Raw genomic sequence first — 13,528 nt, forward strand, 5'->3', positions numbered from 1 at the left:
TTTTCGTCTTATTGTGCTTTGTAAAGTGCTGCGAAATATGTTGGCGCTATAAAAAAAATATTTAAAAAAATAAATAATAATAATATATGAAAATAGGATTGCAATCATAAAGCAATTATGTATGTCTCTGTAATACATCCTATAATAGCAAAAATATTTTTCAGTCAGTAATAGCCACTAGCGATAGACAATAGAAATGTTGAACAATATTCAAACGTACAGCGTGAAGGGCTTTACCTGAGAATACAATGAGTCATGCATCACCTCAGATTCACATGAGGTTTGAGTTACAGCAATTGTCCCTGTGAGCAGATGGAACTGGAAATGTCGGGAATTTCCTAGAGAACAATAGATTAGACTTGTCTACCATTAATAAAATATAAAATAAATGAAATTAGATATAGACTGATGGGCATCAGCCAAGCCACTTTTAGATGTATAGCTATCTATGGGCCTAGCATCATTACAGGAAATTCTGTGAAGGTTGCAAAATAAATACTTGACATAAAGTGGCATAGCCAGCAGGAGACATTTGAAGTATGAGGTTTCTATCCTTGAAAAATACCCATGTTACAGGGTAACTAACTATAACTGCAACAGTTCTAATGACCTTCTTTATGTAAGGGCCTGTTTCCACTAGGAGCGGTGCGATACGGCTACATAGCCGCATCGCACCGCAGGTGTCCTGAAACACATGCAAAGCAATGGAAGAGTTTCCACTGCGTGCATGGTGTGCGGAGCGGTGTGGAGCGATCCGAGAATCTGCAGCATGCTGCAGATTCTCTCACGGCCGCATCCGCCCGCAGCTGCGTCCCATGTCCTCTAATACCGGCGGCCGAAGTGATGTGATGCGGCTAGGTAGCCGCATTCTCATCACTTTGTAATGGAAACTGGCCCTAAGTGTGTCAGTATTAGCAGTGTACCCGAGCTGATATGTGACATGATGAGATAGACATGTGTATGTACAGTACCAAGCTTACAAATATGCAGGGATGTGCTCACGAGTAGTTACAAGTAGGTAGCTACTCAAATTCGTGATTGTAATGAGGCTTAACTGCCACAGGTGTGTGCATGTGAGACAGGGGTTAATTACCCAGATGTCTGCCGCTTCTATGCCTATCACAGTCTTGCAGGCGTCCAATGGGACGCGTTCCTCTACTCACTACCGTGCTCTTCCTCCTTCGGCCTCACTACTCGTGAGCACATCCCTGCAAATAAGTATGCTGTGTTCCTTGTTTTCTTCTCCTGCTTAAAAAAGTTAAACCTTCAAGTATGCAAGTGACAGTTTCTCTTCAGTCAGACCTAGTCAGACTATGGCATAATCCTCACTGATAAGGAATTACAACCATAAAACCTTTTTCTGAAAGAGAACAGCTTCTGAGTGCAGGGGATAAGTATGGAAGTTAAATAGTTCATATACTTTAGCTCTTTGACACAGAAAGACTGTGTCATTGAACAAAGAGAATAAAACTTAAAATTTACTTTTTGAGTTTTAAAACATAAAACAAAACTGTGTGATTTTTTAAAAATTCATTTTTTGAGATGTCTTCCTGCATCCTTACTTACTATGCATAGCACCTCATGGATCCTAAAATATGAAGGAGTTTCCAAGCCGGAAGAAGGAAATATCAGAGCTAAACGAAACACACTCCATCCAGCTGTTCATTCCTGAAATGGTGCTAAATGTGTGTGTTGGGGTCCTGAACACCATAATGTCGAATTCAAACAACAACACTACTCGTAACCAGTAACACGCAAAGAACATGAATATTTCTGCATAAGTAATTAGCTGCACAGAGTAGGAAGCATTGCAACTCTGATGTGATCACAAGCATTAATCAACAACCACACCCACGAAACTTAGTCCAGCAATGATGGTTGTTTTTATCTCTATTCATAACTTCATGTATGACATCTGCGGTAATGTCTATAAAAATCCTATATAGATTTGAATTGGAAGAATTGCTTTTTTTTTAATAAAAAGTGGAATTTTACTATAAACTGACTCCTGCAATACCCTTGACATGGTTTTTCTTCATGGTTGAATTTTCAGTTGTGTTCTGTGTCTGAGATTGTTCCACTATTGATATGTAATTATTTACAGCTATTATGTAACCCTGAGACAGCAATTCCGATCCACGCCACACCCTACAAAGATAGTAAATAGTAATAAGTGAGTGGGGCAGTGTTGTGTTCAGTGGTTTTGTGCTTAGATCTCCCCAGTATCTTCCAGAAATGAAAAGAATAGGTGGAAAGTTATAAAACATGAAAAGCCCCCATGAAAACATAATCAAACCTGCCAAAATGTCTCCCCAAACCCACATCTGACATTGAGGTCATTAGCAGCAGTCTGGGATTACCCACAAATATCATAGTGGTTCGTGAATGAGCTGCTAAAATTGGCCTATTATCATCACACATCTACGTCTGAGGTCAGAAGGAATAAAATGTGAATTCTAAAGGCACTGTTCATTCTGCATAGTGCATTATGGATGTTCCTTTAAGCCCTCAGTGCCATTACAGCCACACCCTTGTTAAAGTGTCTCCTTGCCTGGTGTTCTTCTCTCTCGGGAACTAAATATATCTAATTATTCCCCCATTTTTCAAAGTGTCATTCCTTACTGAACTCCCTTCTGCTAATGAGTAAAGTATAGATTCATTATGTTCTAGTCATAGCTGCCATGGTTTTAACAGGCTGGGCTTTGCTGTTAACTTACCCACTTAATCATAATTTTACTCAAATGAATTAATAAAACCATATTGGATAAAGAAGAGTACTAGGCCATGCCACTGTAATAATTTAAAAGACCTAAAAATTTTAACATTTACAATACATGTAAACACATCCAAATAAAAAGTATGTTTCTTCCAGAGTAAAATGAGCAATGCATTTATTTTCTACTATGTTGCTTACAGTATATAGAAAGACTGTAGAAATCTGACAGAGCCGACAGGTTTTGGGCTAGTCCATCTCTTTATTGGTGGATTCTCAGCATTGCCTTTATTCTTTATAAAGACACTCCCCGAAAATAATTTATACAAAGATGCTGGACAGCCTCTGTGCTCGCTGCACATTTTTTTGGCAGTTGGACGCAGCACGAAATGCTTTTGAAAATAAAGAAAACCCTGAGAACCCCCATGAGGAATTGGGCTAGTCAAGAACCTGTCAGTTCTGTCAGATTTCTACTACCTACTGTAAGTGACAGCAACATAGGAGAAATGTATGGCTCATTTTACTCTGGAAGAGATGTACTACTTATTTGTATGTGTTTACATGTGTTTTAAACGTTATGATTTTCACGATAGTAGTCCTTTAAGAAAATTCCTTAAATTTTAAAGTTTGTACAACAAAAATACTGATCAATAGGGGGGATCAATGGGATGCTGATAATACTGAGTTGATGCAAGATAATGCATATGTATGCAGCTTGAAAATGGACCAATTAAATTCCACCTTGGCTGGAATCCAGGATGGATTTTCCAGAATGATCACTGCAGATCCTGACATAAAGCTATTATTGTGGGAGTCCTGACAGTTCATAAGCATGCACCAACATGGACTCTGGAGACAGAATGGAAGCCTGCTGTTGTTATGTATATTTGAAGCTGGCAAATGGACATTAGTGCAAGCAGACTCTATGCAGGCGTGATTTCACTTCTCTTGATGTCATCGTTTGGCCAGCTTGTACATTTGACTGGGATGTTTACCCCTGTGGTGTATGAACGATGACTGAGGTGCATACAAACAGCTATTATATTCTGGCTTATCTTAGGGATATCTAAGGCAGGGCTTCCCAACCCTGTCCTCAAGTACCACCAACAGTGCATGTTGTGCAGAAAACCACAAACATTCACAGGTGAGGTAATAAGTGTCTGAGCAGAGCTGATTAACTACCTCTGTGGATTTCAATATGCACTATTGGTAGCACTTGAGGGCAGAGTTGGGAAGCCCGGTTCTAAAGCCCCATCTACACGATACGATTCTTTGTGCGATTCGATTACGATTCTATTTACGATCCGATTAAATCCAACATGTCTGAACGGGATTCGATTCAATTTGATTTGCCATTGTTTTGCAATGGCGAATCGAATTCCAATCGGATATGTCGGATTTAATTGGATCGTAAATAGAATCGTAATCGAACCGCACAAAGAATCGTATAGTGCAGATTGGGATTAAGGGATCAGAGAAGATGGTCAAGCTTGCTGTATCTGTCTTTTCCTTCACAGACTAATCAAGCCTAAAGGCCCATACACATGCTTAATCAATGTCACCCGACGGGGATCGGTATCTGATCCCTCAGACAACGGGTGACATTGCAGGGCTATGGCTGTGTAGACCCATTACTGGCTTGCAAGTGAGCAGCGTGTCCTGCTCAATGCGGGGGGGGGGGGGGGAGATGTGGAGTGTTCCGGACATCACACGGTGGGCAGGGTACCTGCCTAAGTGATCCACCAGGACAGATTGTTGACCAAGCAGTCTAGAGGGGTCAGTGGCTGATGTACATACGTTAGATTCTTGGCAGAGGAAGCCAATAAAGACGAGTTTCATCTAACGTTTGTACGGAGCTTAAAGGCTCATACACATGCTCAATTTCTTCCACACTATACATTTGTAAATCATTAGTGAGAAAGTTTTGGGAAGAAACGCTGTACGCGTTGTGGAGTTGCCTGGCTTTTCTGCTGATCCTCTGCCTGTAACACTTTTAGCAGTAGACCTTGAATAAGCATGCAGAGCAGATGTTTCTGGCAACAATCTGACTAGATTAGTCACATGCTTGTTTCAGGTGTGTGATTTAGAGACTTCTGCAGACCAAGAGATCAGTAGGACTGCCAGGCAACTGGTATTGTTAAAAAGGAAATAAATATTGCAGCCTCCATATCCCTCTCGCTTCAGGTTCCCTTTAAAGTAAACCTAAAGTCACTTAAAAAAAACGAGATTAACTCACCTGGGACTTCCCTCAGCCCCCTGCAGACGATCGGTGCCCTCGCAGCTCCGCTCCGATGTCCCAGGACCCGCCGGCGAGCACTTCCGGTTTGGCCGTCACCGGCCGACAGGGATGGGAACGCGAGTGATTGTTCGCGTTCCCAGCCTGTATATCGCCCCCTATGCTGCTATTGCGACCTCCTGGCCGCAATAGCAGCATAGGGGGCGATATACAGGCTGGGAACGCGAACAATCACTCGCGTTCCCATCCCTGTCGGCCGGTGACGGCCAAACCGGAAGTGCTCGCCGGCGGGTCCTGGGACATCGGAGCGGAGCTGCGAGGGCACCGATCGTCTGCAGGGGGCTGAGGGAAGCCCCAGGTGAGTTAATCTCGTTTTTTTTAAGTGACTTTAGGTTCACTTTAAGGCATGAGTTGCTCTTTTAACATGGCTCATCACTAACTGAACATCCTCTTCATTCTTGATGTACGGATGTTTTTCTTTTCTCGTTCCTCATCTAAGCTCTCATAATACACTAAGTATCCTTGAACTTTGCGCTGTTTAAACATCCTCCATTATTACAGTAGCTGTTTAATGTTGTTTGTCGAAAGTGTTCTAGTTTCAAGATGGAGGGAGCGGTTACTAAATGTGTACTATAAAGCTTTGTAGAGGAGTGATTGTTCTGCGTGTTATTTATTACCGACCAAAGGTGACATGTAGGAGGGGATCTCGTCCTTACCTTTGGTAAATCTGTAACTAGAAAACAAAGTGGCATTTTACCTTCTGAAAGCAAATGTTATTAGTGTGCAAACATGTAAGCATGTTCTCCTGTTTTTATAAATTCTGTTCCTTGTACAAGGTAATTTCGTTTTCTTGCCATAACCTGGTATAGACTCTTTGGATGTGTTCTCACGCAAGGCCGACAGATGGTGAATTCAATGCTGTTTCACCGTCTCCACCGCTGTGTGAATACGACACACCGTACCAGTCTGGAAAATTCTGGGTAAAGGTGGCCACTATATACAATTTGCCGAGTGATGGTTTATGAACAATTCTTCATATGAACGATCTGAAATGATCATTTGGGACAACTAATGGATAAAATTCTCTGCCTTCATCAGACTCAAATCCTGTATGCTGGCAAGTTCTTAGAGTACACTGCTATATACATGTGGCATAAAAAGGGCATAAGACATTTTTGGGGGACATAAGTACATGTCATTAAGATGATTTAATTAAAACGAAACATCCAAATAGGGTCTTTGATGTTGCATGTATATAGTTGTATACTTTAACAACTTGTCAGCATACAGGATTTGAGTCTGATGAGGGTGGAATAAGCCGAAATCTTACTCTTATTTTTTTTAAGTTAGCCAATGAATGATATCATCCTGATTCAAAACTTCTAAGGCCCGGTTCACACTTGCGGTGGCCCTCCGGAATCGCCGTGCCGGAGCCGCACCGCCTGCAGAACGGACGGAACGGACGCACGGCATAGCAATTAAAGCCTATGCGTCCGTTCACATGGGTCCGTTCTGCAGAACCGGAGCCGGACCGGATCCGGGCCGGATCCGGACTCCGGCCTCCGTTCCAACATGCGCTATTTTTTCATCCGGCCCCTCCGGCAGCCGTATCCGGGGCGGAGCCGGACTGCACCATCCGGCCAATACAAACAAATGGGAACCGGAGGCCGCACAACACACTGGCTGAGAAATCCGGATGTTCTACCCCACTTCCTATGCGGATTTTTGCGGCGATATTGGCTGGGGACACATGGGCAAGCATTTTGGAGTGGAGCAGCACGAGCTGGAGGTGTTGGCAGGATGTTGGCAGCATGTCGGAGGTGGAGGTGAGTGCTAACAGCAGAGGGCCTGATTCCACAGGCCCCCCTTCTGCTGACCTCCCAGACCCCAACATTTTTTTTTTTTTTTACGTTAACTTTGCCAAACGGATCCGGATCGCATCCTGATTACTACCTGATGCAACCTGACCGGATCCGGATCGGATCCGGATCAGAACCGTACGGTTCCGATCCGGATCCGGTCCGGATCCGGTCAGGTCATCCGGTCCGTTTGGCAAACAACCGCTAATGTGAACCGGGCCTAACACGTCAACACTTCTAAAAATTGATTCAACACTTCAAACGATTAACACTTACAGGTAACTCAGTGGCCCATGTGCAATTCACTTTTTTCCTCCTAGGAGATAATTTTCATCATCTGTTTAAAATAACTTTTAAGAATTCTGCAATTGAAAAAAAATACCAATAGTAAGTAAAAAACTGTCAAAATTCTGATTACTTTCTTGCTTGCTGGTCACTTAAAAGACATTTTATTAATAAGGTGTGAAAAATATTACTAAGTAGAAAACTCAGGAGAAAAAGTTACTGTAATTGCATAATGAGTGAAAAACCTATGTGGACATGTTTTATGCATGAACCCATGACCTATATTGTAAAAAAAAAGTAGCATGCCACTGATTTGTGTAACAGGGAGAGCCCACCAGAATTAGGCTCACTAATACAGACCATTAATGTAGACAACAAATATTAATATCCTTTTTAAGTAAAAAATCATGCCCCATGGATAAACAGTAGTGGCCTGTTTAAAACATATTAACATATTAATCGGGTTGTTAAACTTAAACCTACTGGAGGTCTGTTCCTGTGTTTTGTATGCAATTTAATTTAATTTAAACAAATGATGTGTAAGCACTAAAACCGCAGTAAGATTTCGGTATTGATGGAGCTATTTATCCCGGGGCTCTAAAGTAGATTTTTATTAGGTTTTTTTTATATATGCACAGTATGTGCACTTTAATGATACGTGGTAAAATGTGACTTTATTATATACATATTGTATTTGTTAGGCATAGAGACACTCTAGTCATACTTATGATTCCTCAGAATAACCAACTCTCCCTTTTTTTTGCCAAATATTCTACACGTTTTTACTACAGAAGTTAGAGAAACAGCTGCACATGTCACACATGATCTGCTTTCCTGCCAATGAATTTGTAAGGAAAGAAAGTTTTCACTTTACCCAGGCAGCCATTTTGTTTGATTCATGTGAGCAGGGCTGGATTTCTGGAAAGGTCACAGACAAAGGCCCAGGCCTTTGGTGGCTGCAGCTCAAGGGGCCACCTGGTTGTGACAAAGAGGTTGATATTTATGAAAGAGGAGGCTGCAAAAGGGAAGCTATTGTCCAAGGAGCTGTTCAAGAAAGAGAGGAGCTGCAGCACATTGTTGTTACACATGGCAAAGGGGGCTGGACAGGAAATGGGAGGGGCGGTGCTGCACAAGTAAGGGGAGTCATAACACACTTGGCCTAGGGGCAGAAAAATTATAAATCTGGCCTTGCACATGAGTAGTTTAACTGCTTGCCAACCGCGTCATGCCGATCGGTGTGGCCGCGGTGGCAGCCCCAGGACCGCCTTCATGGGGCAGCAGTTTGCAGGAGATCGCGCGGAGGCTGCATGTGCATCTCCTGCTTGGTGGGCGGCCTTCAGCCTCCGAGCGGCGGTCGCCGCTCGGGAGACTGTTAGACGGCAGAACCGCCGTCTATTTACATGTACAGCTCTGCGATCTGTAGCAGCGCTGTACTGGGGACAGCCGTGTGACACGGCTGTCCCCCTGTGTCCCACAGGAGCGATCCGCTGTGATAGGCTGAAGCCTATCATAGCTGATCGTTGTGATTGGCTGGCCAGGGGAGGGAGGGAGGGTGGGTGGTAAACAAAACAAAAAAAATATGTATATATATACTGTATTAATTTAAAAAAAAAAAAAAAACAATAAATACTTATTAAAAAAAAAAAACCTGGGGGGGATCAGACCCCACCAACAGAGAGTTATAGGTTATTAATGGAATCAGAAATCAAACACAACAGCAATTACCATTATTTTCAATAGGTGACAGAGCTGAATTTACCATAATGCACTGTAAGCATGAGCCTACATGCGCCTGATGATGGAAAGGCGGCTCACTCCCCTCCACTAGTGCCTCCCTCCCTCCTTCCCTATGCAGAGCCCTCATGAGAGTGTAAATGAGAGGTTACTCACACTGCTCTCTGCATTCCACTGACAAGATCTTTAACCACTTAACGACCGCCTAATGCCGATAGGCGTTGGTAGGTCGAAGTGGTGTTTCCATGGAAACGCGGCCGTTCCATGTTAGTTCACGGAGGGTGTCTCCGTGAACAGCCAGCGAGCCTCCGATCGCGGCTCGCAGGCGAAATGTAAACACACGGGGAAGAAATGTGTTTACATCATGAAGGAAAACCTCTGATTGGCCAGGGATCGCCAGCATCTGAAAGGCTGAAGCCTATCAGAAGCGGTACAGGACGGATCGCCGTCCTGTGCCACCCATAGCTAGAGGGAGAGGAAGGGAAGGAGAGGGAGGGAGGAATATCGCTGTGGAGGAGGGCTTTGAGGAGCCCCCCCCCCCCCCCCCCCCCCGCTCGGCCACACAGAGAGGCGGCGATCAGACCCCCCCGGCAGGTCATCCCCCTAGTGGGGAAAAAAGGGGGGGGGAAGTCTGATCGCCCTGCTACAATCCTGATCTGTGCTGCGGGCTGGAGCCCACGCAGCACAGATCAGCCAATACAGCCCTGGTCCTTAAGTAATACTGAGGTTCCTCTAGTTACCTAATACTAAGGGGCACCTGTAGCTACCTATTACTTGAGGGGCACCACTAGCTTCTTAATACTGAGGATACCTCTGGCTGTCTAATGCTAAGGGGCACCTGTAGCTACCTATGACAGGCAAAGGTAGTAAGGGAGGAATGACAGCTGGGACAGCCAGCACACTTGCGGTGCGGTTCAGAGGTTTGTTGGTTCATGGAGGGTGAAGTCTAGGGTGCTAGGATATCTGTGCCTACAGGCTCCTGTGAGGTAAATCCGGGCCTGATGGGTGACCACTGCTTAAAAGACAACTGTAGTGAGAAGAATATGGAAGCTGCCATATTTATTTTCTTTTAAACAATGCAGTTGCCTGGCAGCCTTGCTGATCTATTCGGTTGCAGTAGTGTCTAAATAACACCAGAAGCAAGCATCTGCAATAATCAGATCGGACAATAATGTTAGAAACGCCTAATTTGCTGCATGCTTGTTCAGTGTCTATGGCTAAAAGTATTATAGGCAGAGGAGCAGCAGGATACCCAGGAACCTAGTATTGCTTAAAAGGAAATAAATATGTCAGCCTCCATATCTCTCTCCCTTCAGTTGTCCTCTAGGACCCTTTTCCATGAGCAGTTGATAGGCAGGGAACAGACTCTCTCACACAACTGCTTGCTGCTGCCTGGTAACTGCTCACTGCTGCTTAGTAACTGCTCATTGAGTGCAGCCACCTATGGAAAAATCTATGTGAAATCTTATTTTTATGAGAAATCTAATTTTCACTGATTCCTCTTAGAACACAACTCTGATGTGATTTGAGAGCCTAGTGTATGCTGAACCATAGCCACACTGCATACAGTACGTCAGATGAGGCCTCTGTTTGATCTTCCAGCTTCTTAGATTTTTTTGTTGATCTTGCTTGTTCACTGGACAATGAATCAGCGACAATACAAGAGAACAGCTCTTTCTCAGTAGTAGTTTCTGTTGAAACCTGTGACCACAAAACCATAGCCTAGTTTATGTCCCAGTTCACAGAAAGCCTTCCTGGTTTCAAAACATTTGTTCATGGCTGAACTACTGTGTGTTAACCATTTTCTGCTTCATACTGTACTTAGTTTTTATTGTACTGTATATATCAGTGATTTAAAATGAAAACTAAACCCAGAAAGCTACAATAGGGCTTCTTAGGTTTTGTTGAGGAAAGTGTTGCATCCTGCTGCAGAGATGTCCTCTCCTGACTCCTGGCATTGGTGGGAGGGCCAATGGGTTAGCCACCATCACTGAATCCACCGTATGAACACCAGTGGGAACAAGCTGTTCAGGTTCTGGAATTTGAAAGCCAGAAAGTAGAATGTTGGCTCTCAAATTTTCTTGACGATACATCTACAGTGGTCTTAAAAGTACCCCGCAGATACCCACATTTTCCCCCAAAGCAAAATCATGCACTATTTACCTGCCCCCCCCCCCCCCCCCCATGGGACACATGGGCAGGGCCAAATGTACATTAACTTAGAAGCTGTGTAATTCGCAGAAGGTAGACATCAACAGCACTATGTAGGTAGCCACCAATGCCCCCAGTATATGTAGTCAAATGTCCCATAAGTATTCCCTAGGATTGGTGGCCAGATCTACCCCCAGTAAATGTAGTGAGCTAAAGGTTCCCCAATATAGGTAGCCAGGTATAGGTGTTCCTAGTATGAGTAGCCAGGTATAGGTGCCCACAGTATAGGTAGCCTGATATAGGTACCCCCAGTGTAGATAGCCAGATATAGGTGCCCCAGTATAGGCAATCGGGTATAGGTGCCCACAGTATAGGTAGCCAGGTAAAGGTGCCTCCAGTATAGGTAGCCAAGTATAGGTGTTCCCAGTATAGATAGTGTTCCCAGTATAGGTACTCAAATATAGGGGTAACAGCCACTTGGCTACCTATGGGTAAAGGGGGGGCAGCCACCTGGCTACCTATTATGGAACGTGAGAGGGGGCAAATGGTCACCTGGTTGCCTATTTGCACATTTGTGCTTCCACGGTGGCTCATGGTGATACTTAAATAAATTTGAATGCATAGCAGTGGCGATCTGAACATTTCTTGGGATCATACTTAGGCCCGGTTCACACTTGCGGTGGCCCTCCGGAATCGCCGTGCCGGAGCCGCACCGCCTGCAGAACGGACGGAACGGACGCACGGCATAGCAATTAAAGCCTATGCGTCCGTTCACATGGGTCCGTTCTGCAGAACCGGAGCCGGACCGGATCCGGGCCGGATCCGGACTCCGGCCTCCGTTCCAACATGCGCTATTTTTTCATCCGGCCCCTCCGGCAGCCGTATCCGGGGCGGAGCCGGACTGCACCATCCGGCCAATACAAACAAATGGGAACCGGAGGCCGCACAACACACTGGCTGAGAAATCCGGATGTTCTACCCCACTTCCTATGCGGATTTTTGCGGCGATATTGGCTGGGGACACATGGGCAAGCATTTTGGAGTGGAGCAGCACGAGCTGGAGGTGTTGGCAGGATGTTGGCAGCATGTCGGAGGTGGAGGTGAGTGCTAACAGCAGAGGGCCTGATTCCACAGGTCCCCCTTCTGCTGACCTCCCAGACCCCAACATTTTTTTTTTTTTTTACGTTAACTTTGCCAAACGGATCCGGATCGCATCCTGATTACTACCTGATGCAACCTGACCGGATCCGGATCGGATCCGGATCAGAACCGTACGGTTCCGATCCGGATCCGGTCCGGATCCGGTCAGGTCATCCGGTCCGTTTGGCAAACAACCGCTAATGTGAACCGGGCCTAACAGCTTTACAAAAAGGTCAGAGCACGCTATAGCAGCCAACCAGTAGCATCTGCTGTTACCTGAATTATTGCTCCAGGCTTCACCCACAAAGCCGTAGTGCCAATGCAATCCTCTTCTCTTCCACAGTGTGAAAGTGACCCCAGTGACTGATGATCCATACAAATGTGAATACTGGGCATTTCTATAAAAGAATGCAAAGAAATAACTACTTGTTGGATAGGTGGTGAAATGTCATTTATCTGAAACACAGGCCTCAATTCACTAAGCTTTATCAAACACTTTATCAAACGTTTGATACTTTACCTCATGGGTAAAATGTAATTTTGAAATCACTAAGGTGTTATAGATTTATCAAACGTTTTATCTATAAAACATTTGATAAATATATAACACCTTAGTGAATTCAAAATTAGATTTTACCCATGAGGTAAATTTTCAAACGTTTGATAAAGTGTTTGATAAAGCTCAGTGAATTGAGGCCATAGAAAGAAAATGTCCAGTTTAAACAGACTTATTTTTTCCTTTGAATACACCTTGGCCTGAACAAAAGAGAACCTTAATAGACGTAGATATACATTGTAGCTATACTGTTTCACTGATCCTGTAACAAAAACAGGATACAGACCGGAGACAAGCAGGTGTGAATAGCAGAGCCTATTATGGGATATCATTAGAGTGCACCCAGCCTCATGTCACCTCATCATTGATTGGCATAGTCCACACAATGACTGCGAGTGAGCAGAACAAGCTGCATGTGCAGGAAGTGATACGCAACACATGAATGGGTGGCGCAATGTTTATCATTCTAGATAAGAGCACTGGAGGCTGTTGTCATTATATTGTGCATTTGATAAGAAGGAATATTGTAAACTCAACATGATATGTTTGCATTCTCGACACCTTTATGTGTAGGTACAATATTCCTATCGCTAAAGCTCACAACCATACAATACTGCTTATCATACGGGTTATCGCCATTGCTGAGTTCATATATTTATTTAAACTAGTTCAGACTCAGACTATCCCTGCGTTGCGGATGAGTGGCAATGTTGCTCAATATCTGATGACTGAAACAGAGGCAACATAAACACTGTTCCAATCATAGTCAGCTTTGTCAGCTGGTTAGCTTGACAACAAAATTACAAATTAATGATCATCAAATGTTTGTTATAAATTAAAACTGACTTCAGCTG

The 13,528-nt window shown here is 44.1% G+C and overlaps 1 long non-coding RNA gene across 1 annotated transcript in view; it reads right to left on the reverse strand.

Annotated features, from left to right (window-relative positions):
• Positions 1 to 243: 243 nt before the first annotated feature.
• Positions 244 to 13,528, reverse strand: part of LOC137544665 (uncharacterized) — a 63,445-nt gene continuing 50,160 nt past the window's right edge. The window contains exons 2-4 of the long non-coding RNA XR_011025917.1: positions 12,395 to 12,516; positions 7,085 to 7,170; positions 244 to 338 (exon numbers count right to left, since the gene is read on the reverse strand). This is a non-coding gene — a long non-coding RNA (uncharacterized lncRNA). The remainder of the gene's footprint in view (positions 339 to 7,084; positions 7,171 to 12,394; positions 12,517 to 13,528) is intronic.

This window comes from Hyperolius riggenbachi, chromosome 2, assembly GCF_040937935.1.
Source record: "Hyperolius riggenbachi isolate aHypRig1 chromosome 2, aHypRig1.pri, whole genome shotgun sequence".
Lineage (NCBI taxonomy): Eukaryota > Metazoa > Chordata > Amphibia > Anura > Hyperoliidae > Hyperolius > Hyperolius riggenbachi.